The sequence below is a fragment of the Hemitrygon akajei genome, chromosome 8 (genome assembly GCF_048418815.1).
Source record: "Hemitrygon akajei chromosome 8, sHemAka1.3, whole genome shotgun sequence".
Classification (NCBI taxonomy): domain Eukaryota; kingdom Metazoa; phylum Chordata; class Chondrichthyes; order Myliobatiformes; family Dasyatidae; genus Hemitrygon; species Hemitrygon akajei.
Window position 1 is genome coordinate 35,273,536 of NC_133131.1, and position 12,733 is coordinate 35,286,268.

The following is a 12,733-nucleotide window of genomic DNA, read 5'->3' on the forward strand; positions in this document are numbered from 1 at the left end:
TGTTAATGTAACTATTTTCTGGTTATGTGACCAGAATCTAGACTATTTTTGTTGTGATTGGATTCTGGATTATTGATGTGACTAGCTGATGATCCAGAGCTATGAACTGATGTGATTCAGTCTGGGTTGATGCTGTAATTAGGTAACCCTTTCCTTTCTCTTTTTGCAGTAAAATAGATCACATGCATCTTCTCCCATCACTGCATTGACTGCCTGACTCATGTATTGAATGTCTTTAAAATGGTACCTATGTGGATTCTGCACATGTTCCTTGCTGCATCTTTTGTGCTTCAGACTGACAGAGTAAGTGCAGGTGAGAAACTGAACCTGATCCCTTAATTGTGCCTGGTAATTTCATAGAGGGATAAACACATGATGTTATTTCTTGAAGCAGACTTGTTGGGTTTAGTCGAGATGAAAATGTTAGCTTTGTTCAGAAATGAAATCTGAGAAAACAGCAATATTAAATTTACAAATCAGCATTCATAAGACATAGGAGCAGAATTAGTCCATTTGGCCCCTTGAGTCTGCTCCATTTCATCATGGCTGATTCATTTCGCTCGCAACCCCATTCTCCTGGCTTCTTCCCATAATCTTTTGTGCCCTGACTAATCAAGAACCTATCGACCCCTTCCTTAAATGCACCCAGTGACTTGGCCTCCACAGCCACCTGTGGCAACAAATTCCACAAATTCCCTCCTCTCTTTTCTAAATGGATATCCCACTATTCTGAAGTCGTGCCCTTAGGCCCTAGACTCCCCCACCATCGGAAACATCCTCTCCACATCCACTCTATCTAGGCCTTTAATGTTTGATAGGTTTCAATGAGATTCACCACCACCCATCATTCTTCTAAATTCCAGTGAGTATTCTCAGAGCCATCAATTGTTCCTCATACCATCCATCCCGGAATCATTCTCATGGACCTCCTCTGAACCCTCTCTAATGTCAGCACATCTTTTCTGAAATAAGTGGCCCAAAACTGCTCACAATACTCCAAGTGAGGCTCCCCAGTGCCTTATAAAGCCTCAGTATTACATCCTTACTTTTAAATTTTAGTCCGCTCAAAATGAATGCAAACATTGTATTTCACTTCCTCACCACAGACTCAACCTGCAAATTAATCTTTAGGGAATCCTGCAGGAGGACTCCCGTCAGAGTTTTGAACTTTCTCCCCATTTAGAAAATTGTGTATGCTTTTATTTGTTCTACCAACACTGGGAAGCTGCAGAAGGCATTGGACAGATTAAGAGAATTGGCCAAGAAGTGGCATATGTAATACCATATCCATACATTTGTCACTTCTTTATCAATTCTCCTAATCTTTCTTAGGCCTTCTGCCGCCTCCCTGCTTCCTCAACACTACCTGCCCCTCCACCTATTTTTGTATCATCCACAGTCTTGGCCACAAAGTCATCAATTCCATTATTCAAATCATCAGCATACGAAGTAAAGAGAAGCAGCCCCAACACCGCCAGTCATTTGCAGCCAATCAGAAAAGGCCCCCTTTATTCCCACAATTTGTCTCTTGCCAATCAGCAAATGCTCTATCTATGCCAGTATCTTGCATGTAATATCATAGGCTCTTATCTTATTAAGCAGCCTCATATGTGGCACCTTGTCAAAGGCCTTCTGAAAATCCAAGTACACAACATCCAACAATTCTCCTTTATCTATCCTGCAGATTTGTCTGGCAAAATTCTCCCTTAAGGAAAAAGTGTTAACTTTGTTTATTTTATCATGTGCCTCCAAGTACCCCGAAACTACATCCTTAACAATTGACTCCTATGTCTTCTCAATCACTGAGGTCAGGTGAACTGGCCTAAAGTTTCCTTTATTCTGCCTTCCACCCTTCTTGAAGAGTGAAGTGATATTTGCAATTTTCCAATTATTTGGAACCATGCCAGAACCTAGTGATTGTTGAAAGATCATTATTTATGCCTCCACAATCTCTTCAGCTAACTCTGGGATAGCTGAAGTGATTCATAAACTTGGGGTGTGGTCCACCTAGTCCAGATGATTTATCTACCTTCTGACCTTTCGTTTGTCCAAGCACTTTCTTCCTAGTAATAGCAAATGCACTCACTTCTACCCCCGACACTCTTGAACTTCCAACACACTGCCAATGTCTTCCACAGTGAATGCTAAAGCAAAAAACTTATTCAGTTTGTCTGCCATTTCCTCAACCCTCCATTACTACCTCTCAAGCATCATTTTTTCAGCAGTCCAATATCTACTATTGACTCTCGTTTACTCTTTATATATTTTGAAAAAACATTTGGTATCCTCTTTGATTTTGTTGGCCAGCTTACCTTCATATTTCAACTCCCCCCTCCATGGCTTCTTTAGTTGCCTTCTGTTAGTTTTTATAAGTTTCCCAATTCTCCAACTTCTCACTAATTTTTGCTCTATTTTGTGCCCTCTCTTTTGCTTTGATGTTGTCTTTGAATCCACTTGTCAGCCACTGTTGCTTCATCCTGCCTCTAGAATAGTTCTTCTTTGGAATGTACCTGTCTGCACCTTCCACGTTGTTCCCAGAAACTCCAGCCATTGTTGCTCTGTCATCATCCAGGCTGGTGTCTCCTTCCAATCAGTTTTGGCCAGCTCTTCTCTTATGCCTCTGTAATTACCTTTACTCCACTGGAATACTGATATATCTGACCTTAGCTTCTCCCTTTCAAATTACGTGGTGAATTTTAACATGTTATTATCACTGTCTCCTCAGGGTTCTTTTACCTTAAGCTCCTCAATCAAATCCATTTCATTTTACAAGACCCAGTCCAGAATTGCTGATTCCCTAGTGAGGTCAAACGCAAGCTTCTCTAAAAAAAAACATCTTGTTGGTATTCTAGAAATACTCTCTCTTGTGATCCAGTATGAACTTGATTTTCCCAATTTACTGCACATGCATATTGAAATTCCCCATGACTATTGACATTGTCCTTTTGACATGCCTTTTCTATCTCCCGTTGTAATTTGTAGACCAACATCCTGGCTACAATTTGGAGGCCTGTATATAACTCCCTTCAGGGTCTTTTTACCCTTGTAGTTTCTTAACTTGAGCCACAGAACTCTATATCTTCCAATCCTATGTCAGCTCTTTCTTATGATTTGATTTCATTGTTTACTAAGAGCCACGTCACCCCCTCAGCCTACCTGCCGGTCCTTCCGATATAACGTACATCCTTCAATGGTTCCATTTAATATCAGAGAAAGTATACAAAACACTCAGACCCCGCTTAACGCTGAGGATGCGTTCCTCGGAGGTGGAGCACTATGTAAATCAGTGCCTTTCGGGGTCAGAATTACATTATGGAAATGGACAAATGTGCCTGATAAAAAGTAATCAATCCCAAGATACATTATGTACTATTTTATGGATGCACAGTAATTTGTGGAGTAACAAACACGCAAACAGGCCTAACTTGTACATCAGCGGAGCAGCAACACATCGCAGGAGCAGCGGAGGGAAGTGGGTGGTGGTTGCATCTTTGAGGGGGGGATCAGGCTGTGTGTCCTCTTCTCACTTTGGCTTCTTCTTCAAGTAGGCCTCGAGATTTGACTGCCTTTTCTTAAGTTTGCTGTAATGAAGCAGTTCTTGGTAAAAGGAAGTCATGCTGAGAACACCTGTCTCTGCCTTATTCCTTCACTCCTAGTCAGGGTCATTATCGATGAACCGATCCACGATGTGCGCGATTGTGGTGATGCTAGGGCTGAGGTTTCCTCTTCTCCATCCGTGTCCTCAGGTTCAGGCTGTACTATGAGTGATAAAAATGGAATAAATTGGAGAGTGAGCAAGAAAGTTTGCACACATGGGGGAGGCAGAGCATGAACTAATACTTAATTGGTTGTGAGTGGCTCAGAGTTTATATAAAGCAATCTCTTTGGCTGATTGAATGTTTACTGTAATGGTGGCCACTCATGAGGAGTTTTAGAAAGAATTATTGTCATTTTTAAAAATTTCAATAAAGAATTGAATAACCCCTTTGCAACAATTCAGTGCTATGCAGTGTAGCATTATGTGGGGTCTGAATGTATATAACCTGACATTCTGACTCTTTGCAGACTCCCACAAAATAGAAAAAAGCCCAAAGCATGAATGACAGAAACATCAGAACCCCAAAAGCCCCCCTCCCTCTCCCATGCACAAGCGCCAGCAAAAGCTTCGTCTCCCCTCCCATCACCAAGCAAAAATTAGCCAAGTCCCAAAAGAGACCTTGATCTAGAGCCCAATAAAATCTACAGTCCATCCCAACACTTCGGTATCTCCGACGGGCTCTCTCTCACTACTGAGAGAGAGAAGGAGATCGCTCCTGCAACAATGAGAGGGGGAGACCAGCAGCTTGCTATTTTGACGTTACGATCTTTCATGTCACTTCTCTGAGTCTCCTGACTCGAGGACTAGCAGGCTCTCACTCAGCATCATAAATAGAGAGAAAGGATCGCTTGAGCACAGGGGCCTTCTTCTGAGAGCAGCGCACACCGCTCCTGTCTCGATGTTTCTGTCTTCCGCAATGCTAAAGTCCGTGCCATCGGCAAGGAATCGGGTCATCCGTGCGGTTGAACCCCAAAAGCACATGTCTTCCAGACCACAACCTGGAGATATCGAAATGACAGGCCAAGTGGCGAGACCAAGAACCCACCACTTGTGAAGAACCATAGTTTGAGCTACAACTGTAGATCATGGACTCAAACAGGATGCCAGCCACCTTGAAAAGAAATGAAAGACATGAGAAAAGAATGTTGTTCCCAACTATAATCTTCTTTCAGCCATCTCTCAGTGATGCCCACAATGTCATACTTGCCTATCTCTAACTGCACTGCAAGATCATCTACTTTATTCCGTATATTGTCTGCATTCTAATATAACACCTTCAGTCCTGTATCTGTCACCCTTTTCAAATTGGTCTCCCTTTTATACTGCAGCTCATCGCATCGAGTGCAATTTTGCCCTATTATCTGCCTGTCCTTCTTGACAGTCTCACGACACACTGCCTCTCCAACTTCAGTTCACAACCGCTGCTAAATTAGTTTAAACCCTCTTCAACAGCAAACCTGACTGCAAGATTATTGGTCCTTTTTGGGTTCATGTGTAACAAGTCCCTATTGTACAGGTCATACCTCCCCCAGAAGAAAGTCCAATGATTCGGAAATATGAAACCCTGACCCCGTACCAGTTTCTCAGCCACGCATTCATCGGCCAAATTATCCTTTTCTTATCTGCATTAGTGTGTGGCACAAGCAACGATCCAGAGATTGCTACCCTGGAGGTCCTCCTTTTCAGCTTTCTACCTAGTTCCTTGAATTCTCTTCTCAAGACCTCCTCCCTTTTCCTACATTGGTGCCAATATGTACCAAGACTTCCGGCTCCTCACCCTCCCCGTTAGAATGTTGTGAACCTGATCTGAGGTATCCCTGACCCTGGCAACCGGGAGGCAATATACAATCCAGGTGTCTCTGTTATGACCACAGACTCATGTGACTAACTACAGAATTCCCTCTCACTACTGCAGTCCTGGGTCCAACACAGAGTGCCATTATAAGGCAGACACAGCAGTGCCTCTACTATCTTTGAAGTTTGCAAAGATTTGGAATGTCATCTTTGGGTGAGGAAGCGGAGGGATGGGTTAGTAAGTTTGCTGATGACACAAAGATTGGAGGTGTTATGGATAGTGTGGAGGGCTGTCAGAGGTTACAGCGGGACATTGATAGGATGCAAAACTGGGCTGAGAAGAGGCAGATGGAGTTCAACCCAGGTAAGTGCGAAGTGATTTATTTTCGTAGGTCAAATATGATGGCAGAATATAGTATTAATGGTAAGACTGTTGGCAGTGTGGAGGAGCAGAGGGATCTTGGGGTACGGGTCCATAAGACGCTCAAAGCAGCTGCACAGGTTGACTCTGTGATTAAGAAGTCGTATAGGTGTATTAGCCTTCATCAATCGTGGAATTGAATTTAGGAGCCGAGAGGTAATGTTGCAGCTATATAGGACCCTGGTCAGACCCCACTTGGAGTACTGTGCTCAGTTCTGGTCATTACAGTAATATAAATGCAAATATAATGAACAGGTTAGAAATGATATATAGATATATGTGTGTGGAAATAGGAACAAAACTAGGCTCTTTCAAACGTAGGGGTAAATGGGTATAGTCTTACGATGTGATGAAGAGAGTTCAGTTCGAGGTAGTTAGTTGAGTAACATTGGAGAGAGAGAGAGGTGAGAGGTGATGCTGTCGATCTTCCCATTGTCTTCCCAAAGTCCTGTTGATGGTCACCAACTAGGACCATGATAGGTACAAACGTTCTTCAGTGGTGGAATTATCACCCAGGCAAGGATGGACACACAAATAATTCCCCACCAGTCGCACCTTTTCACACTGTGAGCCACTGATCAATTTTCCCGAATCGATCCTCCAAAAACCCACCTTCCTGTGGGCACAACAAGCTCATCCAGTGTCCAAAACCGTGTGCATCCGGGTCCAGCAGCTGACCTGGTATTTATTTCAGCATGCTGAACACCAGCTGTCCATCAAACTGCTCCGTCCTCCTCTTTCTGCAGGAACTTTAACAAGCAGGCAAGTGACCTCGGGGAAAGGTAAACAAGCTGGTAGAGAAACCACAGCATCAATCTTTCGAGCAGTTTCTGTCTCTCCCTCTCTCTCTTAATAGCAGCACAAACAGTGTCCAAAAGCCAGTCTCATTCTCCCGACATTTTAAAGTAATTGTCCACAGAAAATATGAACCCTGGGGGTACATAACAGTTAAGAAATTTACTTTGATCTTTGAACAGGCAGTAGGTGTGAACTACACTGGAACATTTCAGTGGATGCCAGATAATGGGAGAAGGGTGGATGGAATCAGATACAAAGATATTGCTTGCTGCAAGAACTGTATGTGACATGAACTGTTTTAGATTCAGCCCAGGAATATTCTCACTCCCAAGCTCTGCTTCAGAAATGACTCCACTGGTTATCCTAACCTCCAGATGAATAAAACAGTGTTATCTAGTCTCTGTTCCTGAAGCAGTTTAATCCTTGTCAGTATTCTAGGAATGATTTCACTCTTGGTCTTCATTTCTGTTTAACACCCTACGCTGATCATCATGTTTGTCAAATGCAAGGAAGGAGTTCCTACTCTGATTGCTGTGTTATTTCTGTTGCTCCCTACTTGACCTTTCAATTCATGCAGCTGCTCTGGTACATTCCTGTACTCCGCTCCGTACTCCTCTACAATAGGAGGCCTGTTAGAGTTTAGATAATCACATCTCTTTGTTCTTCGGGAAAGAGAATCCAGAACTAGAGGTGAGAGGTAAAGAATTAAAGGGGACTGGAAGGGCAACTTTTTTCAAGCGGTGTGTGGTGGCTATAAGTAACAAGCTGCCAGGGAAGGTACTATACCAACAGTTAAAAGTCTCATTATCAGTTACATGAATGGAAAAGTTTTGGAGGGATATGGGCAAAACTCAGTTAAGTAGGCCTCCTGGTCAGTATGGACAAGTTGACTGAAGGGCTTGCTTCCATGGTGAATGGTTCCATCACTCGATGACATTACCTGTGTGGCTAAGGTGTTGTATTCTTACTGTGCGTGCAGGTTTTGCGAAAGCCCTGGGCGGTTTGTTTGTACACAGTGCTGTACACAAGGCTATCAAAATGGTGGACAGAGCATATAAGGAAAGCAGAGATGGGTGAGTAATTACCTCAAATGTAAACTTCAGACAGGAGGCTGTTACACCGTGAACTCTAGTTTACTATTTACACACTTCAGATAAATCCAATGGCTCTGGGCGCAGATGAACAAAAAATAAATCTTAGTAACAAGAATGAAATGTCACCGGTGCACTTAACTTTCAGGTTTGATGCTTTGTAGGTATATTTCATTCCAGCATTAAGCTAACTTTGAATACTGTGTAGGTGGAGTAGCATATGCTTACTTAGACTCAGAGCATCAAGAGAAACACTAAAGTTCAAAATAAATTTATTATCAAAGTATATTTATGACACCATATACTATCTTGAGATTTATTTTCATGTAGGCATTCACAGTAGAACAAGGAAACACAATAGAATCAATGAGAAACTACTCAAAAAGACTAACAAACAACCAATGTGCAAAATAAAACAGATTGTACTAATTAAGTAAACAAGCAAACAAACAAATAAATACCTAATACTGAGAACATGAGTTGTAGAGTCCCAGAACTCTATCATATCTCTGATATGATAATGCCAAGGAATTTAAAGTTTCTGGCCCTCTCCACCTCTGAATCCCTAATAAGAACTGGATCATGATCCTCTGGTTTCTTCCTCCTGTAGTTAAAGATCAGCTCTCTGGTTTTGCTGATGTTGAGTGAGAGCTGGTTGTTGTTGGCCCATTCAACCAGACTTTCAATCTCTCTCCTCTGTGCCGATTTGTCACCACCATTGATTCGGCTAACAACGGTGGTGTGATCAGCAAATTTAAATTTGGCATTGGAGCTGCACTTATGCACACATTCATAAGTATAAAGTGAGTAGAGCAGGGGACTAAGCACAGAGCTTTGTGGTGCACCTGACTGTGGTGGAGAAGCTTTTGCTGGTCCATATTGACTGTGAGAAAATTGAGGATCCAGTTGCACAAGGAGGCATTGAGGCCCAGGTCTTCGAGCTTAGTGATTAGTTTTGAGGGGATGATAGTATTGAGTGCTGAGCTGTAGTCAATCAAGAGCATCCTTATACAAGCATCTTCATTGCAATAGACCTGAGTGAGGAGCCAATGAGATGGCATTTGCTGTTGACCGGTTATGATGGCTGGCACACTGAAGCAGATCTAAGCCACTCTTTTTTGTGCCAAACATTAAGGACTGTTTGCAGATCTGATAGAACTAAGCCTTGCACACACAATGCTGCACACAAAACACTTTAATTGCTAAGTTACAACAGGTGGTACTTACCTCAGAAGCAGGCCTGAGCCCGTTTAATTGCAGCACCCCATTCCAATTGGTTTGCAGCATCAGTCACCTGAAGGATCTGAAGCTGTAGGATCTTTCTCAATGATGGGCTGAATGGCTTTTCAATTTGCCCACTGATTGTCCACTTATTATGATATCTTTCAAGTTCTTCTTTCTGCCTTTTCAAAATACCAAAAATTTTACTCTTCGTTAGAAATTAAGATATATTTTTACCTTTTGTATAATATTTTTATCTGAAAACAATTGCACAACATGTGAAATAATACTAGAAACACTCAGCTGTTCAGATCAAGTGAGGCAGAGTTAACTTTATTGGTTGCTGTTTCTTTTTCATCATGACTGTGTTGCCTTTAAGGCATTTGTTTAGTTTATTATATTTTCGCTTTAGTAATTCATTTGTAATCGTTTTCTAGTTAAAGTTAAAGTTGTTTAAAGTAAATTCGTTGTCTGTGATATATTGTGGCATGCAATGACGTCACACCCGGTTTCGCCGCGTTTTGTGGGAAAATACCGGTTTGGAGAAATGGGAAGGAGGGGGCTTATGTGTGCAGGATCAGCGCAAGAAAAGTTTTCTCTCTACGCACTAGAAACATCAGAGAAGCAACGCCGTAAGTTCATAAGATAATCGATACGTTGAATTAAAAATGTTAATGCTGATTCTGTTAAAAGTAATGACGGTTGATAAGTTTATGTTTTTTGTTATTTAAAGAGTTGTGGATAGTTTGTGTTGATGTATTTAAAGCCAGTCAATGGCGTAGGTAGATTCTGACTGTATGTTGCACTTTACTGTAATATAGTTGTTGTAGCTTTACTTTTGCAAGTATTTATGATGTAAATGTGATGTCAAGAAGGAAACAAATACTGTATATATTTTGTATTGTTTTATCAACAGTTTTCACCATACATTAATGTGGAAGAGTGAACAGTAAATGGTTAATCTTACTGGGACCGCCTCATTGACTGGTTTATGCTTGGTGTTTAGTTCAGAGTTCTTTTACACCTGTGCGAGAACACTACAATGACATTTGATTATTGTTCCTTTGCTCAGTCAAAAGCTTAAACTCGCTAAAAGGTCAGTGACCTCAGCTGATCTCCTAGCCTATTTCAAGCAGCCTGTGGCAGAGACGAGAACTGTAGTGCAATCTGCAGAGTACATGGAAACTGCACTGAGACTCGTCCAATGTAATGCCTTCAGCATCCACAAACACTGGCTCAATATAACAGGTCAGTTTGAAAAGAACAAGGGCCACATGTGAGCACTGCATGGGCTTGAACCCATCATTCATCAGGGTGTTAGTTGAGAGCAGCAGTACTCCTAGACCTTACCTGAACTACAGTTGCACTATCTCCTCATTAGGAGGGCTACCTTCTCTTTTAAGATTTTTTAAGGAATTACCTCAGAAAATACCTTCAATTTGAAAAAGACACTGGGAGTGCCGGACAAGTGAGTCCAGTTTTGTGAAAGACATTCTGGCACAATAGCTCTACCTAGCATTAGTCCAAAAGCATCATGTGTCCTGTAGAAGAGAATGTGTCATTCCCCCACTCGCTTTGCGTCAGGGAAGAGATGGCACCACAGGAAGTGAAGCTGAGGGATGAGTGATTAGCTCTCAGGAGCCTGAATGCAATGGGGTTTGGAAGTGCAATAAGGCACGCCATGGTGTTGTGCTGAGGGTATGAGGGACAGGCAGTTGGTCTGGATGGTAGAGCATTAGAGAGGAGGTCTAAAAGCCACCACCAGTAGTGCACAGTGTGTGGCAGCGAATATAGAACATAGAACAGTACAACACAGGAGCATGCTCTTCGGCTGGCAATTTTGTGTCACACGAATTAAATTAATAATCAAATACCCACCCAGTTTCTGCATTGTTCTATTTCCTGCACATCCATGTGCCTATCTAAGAGCTTTTGAAGACACTTATCCTATTTGCCTCCACCATAACCCCTGAGAGCACCTTCTCGACACCCATCATTCTCTATTTACAAACGCTTGCCACACTTTTCTTGAATTCCAATAAAAAAGGATTTACCTACGAGTGAAATGATATATTGCATCCTGAGCAGAGGAATTTGTAAGCTCAGTCCCCCTTGAGTGATGGCAAAGCAGGCTTCTCTTACCAGTTAAAGTTCATTCAATCTGTGACTTGACATTTTGTGAGTTTTTAAATTGGTACTTGTGTTTCAGAAAACATTTGTTTTGCTAATAGAGTTTGTATCCTCAAATCTTCCTACTGACAAAAGCCAATCCCAAAACCAGCCTGATAATGATCTCAACAGTAATGATCCATTAAGTGGTTAAAACTTGAGCTGCAATATACATTTTTGTTTGGAACTAAATTTACTATCTTATATATGGCAGACAAAATGAAACTACACCAGTTAGCACAGTAGGACCTTGATATGGAGCATCCTTTGGAGGTTATAATTTTCTCCCGTGTGTATTGTTCAGATCTATTAACAGAGAATGATATGGACACCATCTCAAGGATCTCGGGCTGTTCAGTCGCATTTCTGCCCCCAGTTTGTGAGGATGACTGCTGGTCAAACAGGTACAGGACCATCAACTCAGAGTGCAACAACAGGTAGGCAGTGAAAGAGCTTGTAAGGTACATGAGTTCAGTATGTTCTCATCCACTGACAAAGTCACTTTCTGAATGTACAGAAATGTACATCTGAACCATAAGGAGAAAGATCTGTGGGTAAGAAAATGTGTGGTTAATTTTAGGGCATTTTATACACTATTTCTGGAATCTTCGATATACATCGCTGTCACACAACATAGAAAATCGAGAGCATATTACTTCGACACGCAATGTTGTGCTGACTGTATAACCTACTCTAGAAGTTGCCTAGAATTTCCCTACTGCATTGCCCTCTATTTTTCTAAGCTCCATGTACCTAAGAGTCTCTTAAAAGACTCTATTGTATCCGTCTCTACCACCTTCGCTGACAGAGCATTCCACGCACCCACCACTCCCTGTGTGAAAAACTGACCTCTGACAAAACCCTTAAACTAGTGACTGTCTTGGAGTATGAACTGTTATTTACAACTATTACTTAAAATACAACATTAATGAAGTTCCCTTTAGAAATGAAATTCAAAGCCAAACTTATTAATGCATGAAATATCAAAACTTTAATTGAATAATGTAATGATTGCATTTGAAAATGAAACCTCTCCGTGAGAATTAATTTCAGAATGGAAATATTGTCTATCAATTATAGTGATAAGTAGTAAAATAAGTGATCTGGAAATGAACTACAATCAGCTAGCATTCAAGCATACTCCCAATATTGGCTGTACATCTGCTTAGCACTGGAGGGCACTCCCTTCCAGTACAGAAGAGAATTCAAAGTACCATTGGCCAAGCTCCAAAATCAAGCACAATGTAATGTAGTAGTGGACGGGATTTTCACGTAGTACTATACTACATTCTCGCCTGGTACGGAGTTTCTCTGATGGGGAGTGACAAGAATCTTGAATCCATGCCAATATGATGAAGAAGCAGCTATGTTTTGAACTCTTCAGGTATTTGATAAAGGCTGGATTCTACACAACTGTGATACTGTCCACATGTGTAATGCTTCCAGATACAATGAGCTTTCTGCCAGTGGAACCCTGTTGCTCAATATCAGTCTGGTTCAATGCCGAGGATTGAGGCCCAAGGGTCAGATCAGAAGTCTGGAAGATGAGGACATTGGCCAGAGCCCTGAGTCTGCAAGTTTGCAGGGGTAGGCAAAGGCCCAATGTTTGCTGGAGGATGGTGTTGTTTTCTTTACACGTAC

General features: G+C 41.8%; 1 pseudogene; it reads left to right on the forward strand.

Moving 5' to 3' along the window:
- The first annotated feature begins 209 nt into the window (after positions 1-209).
- Positions 210-12,733, forward strand: part of LOC140731522 (myeloperoxidase-like) — a 46,287-nt pseudogene continuing 33,763 nt past the window's right edge.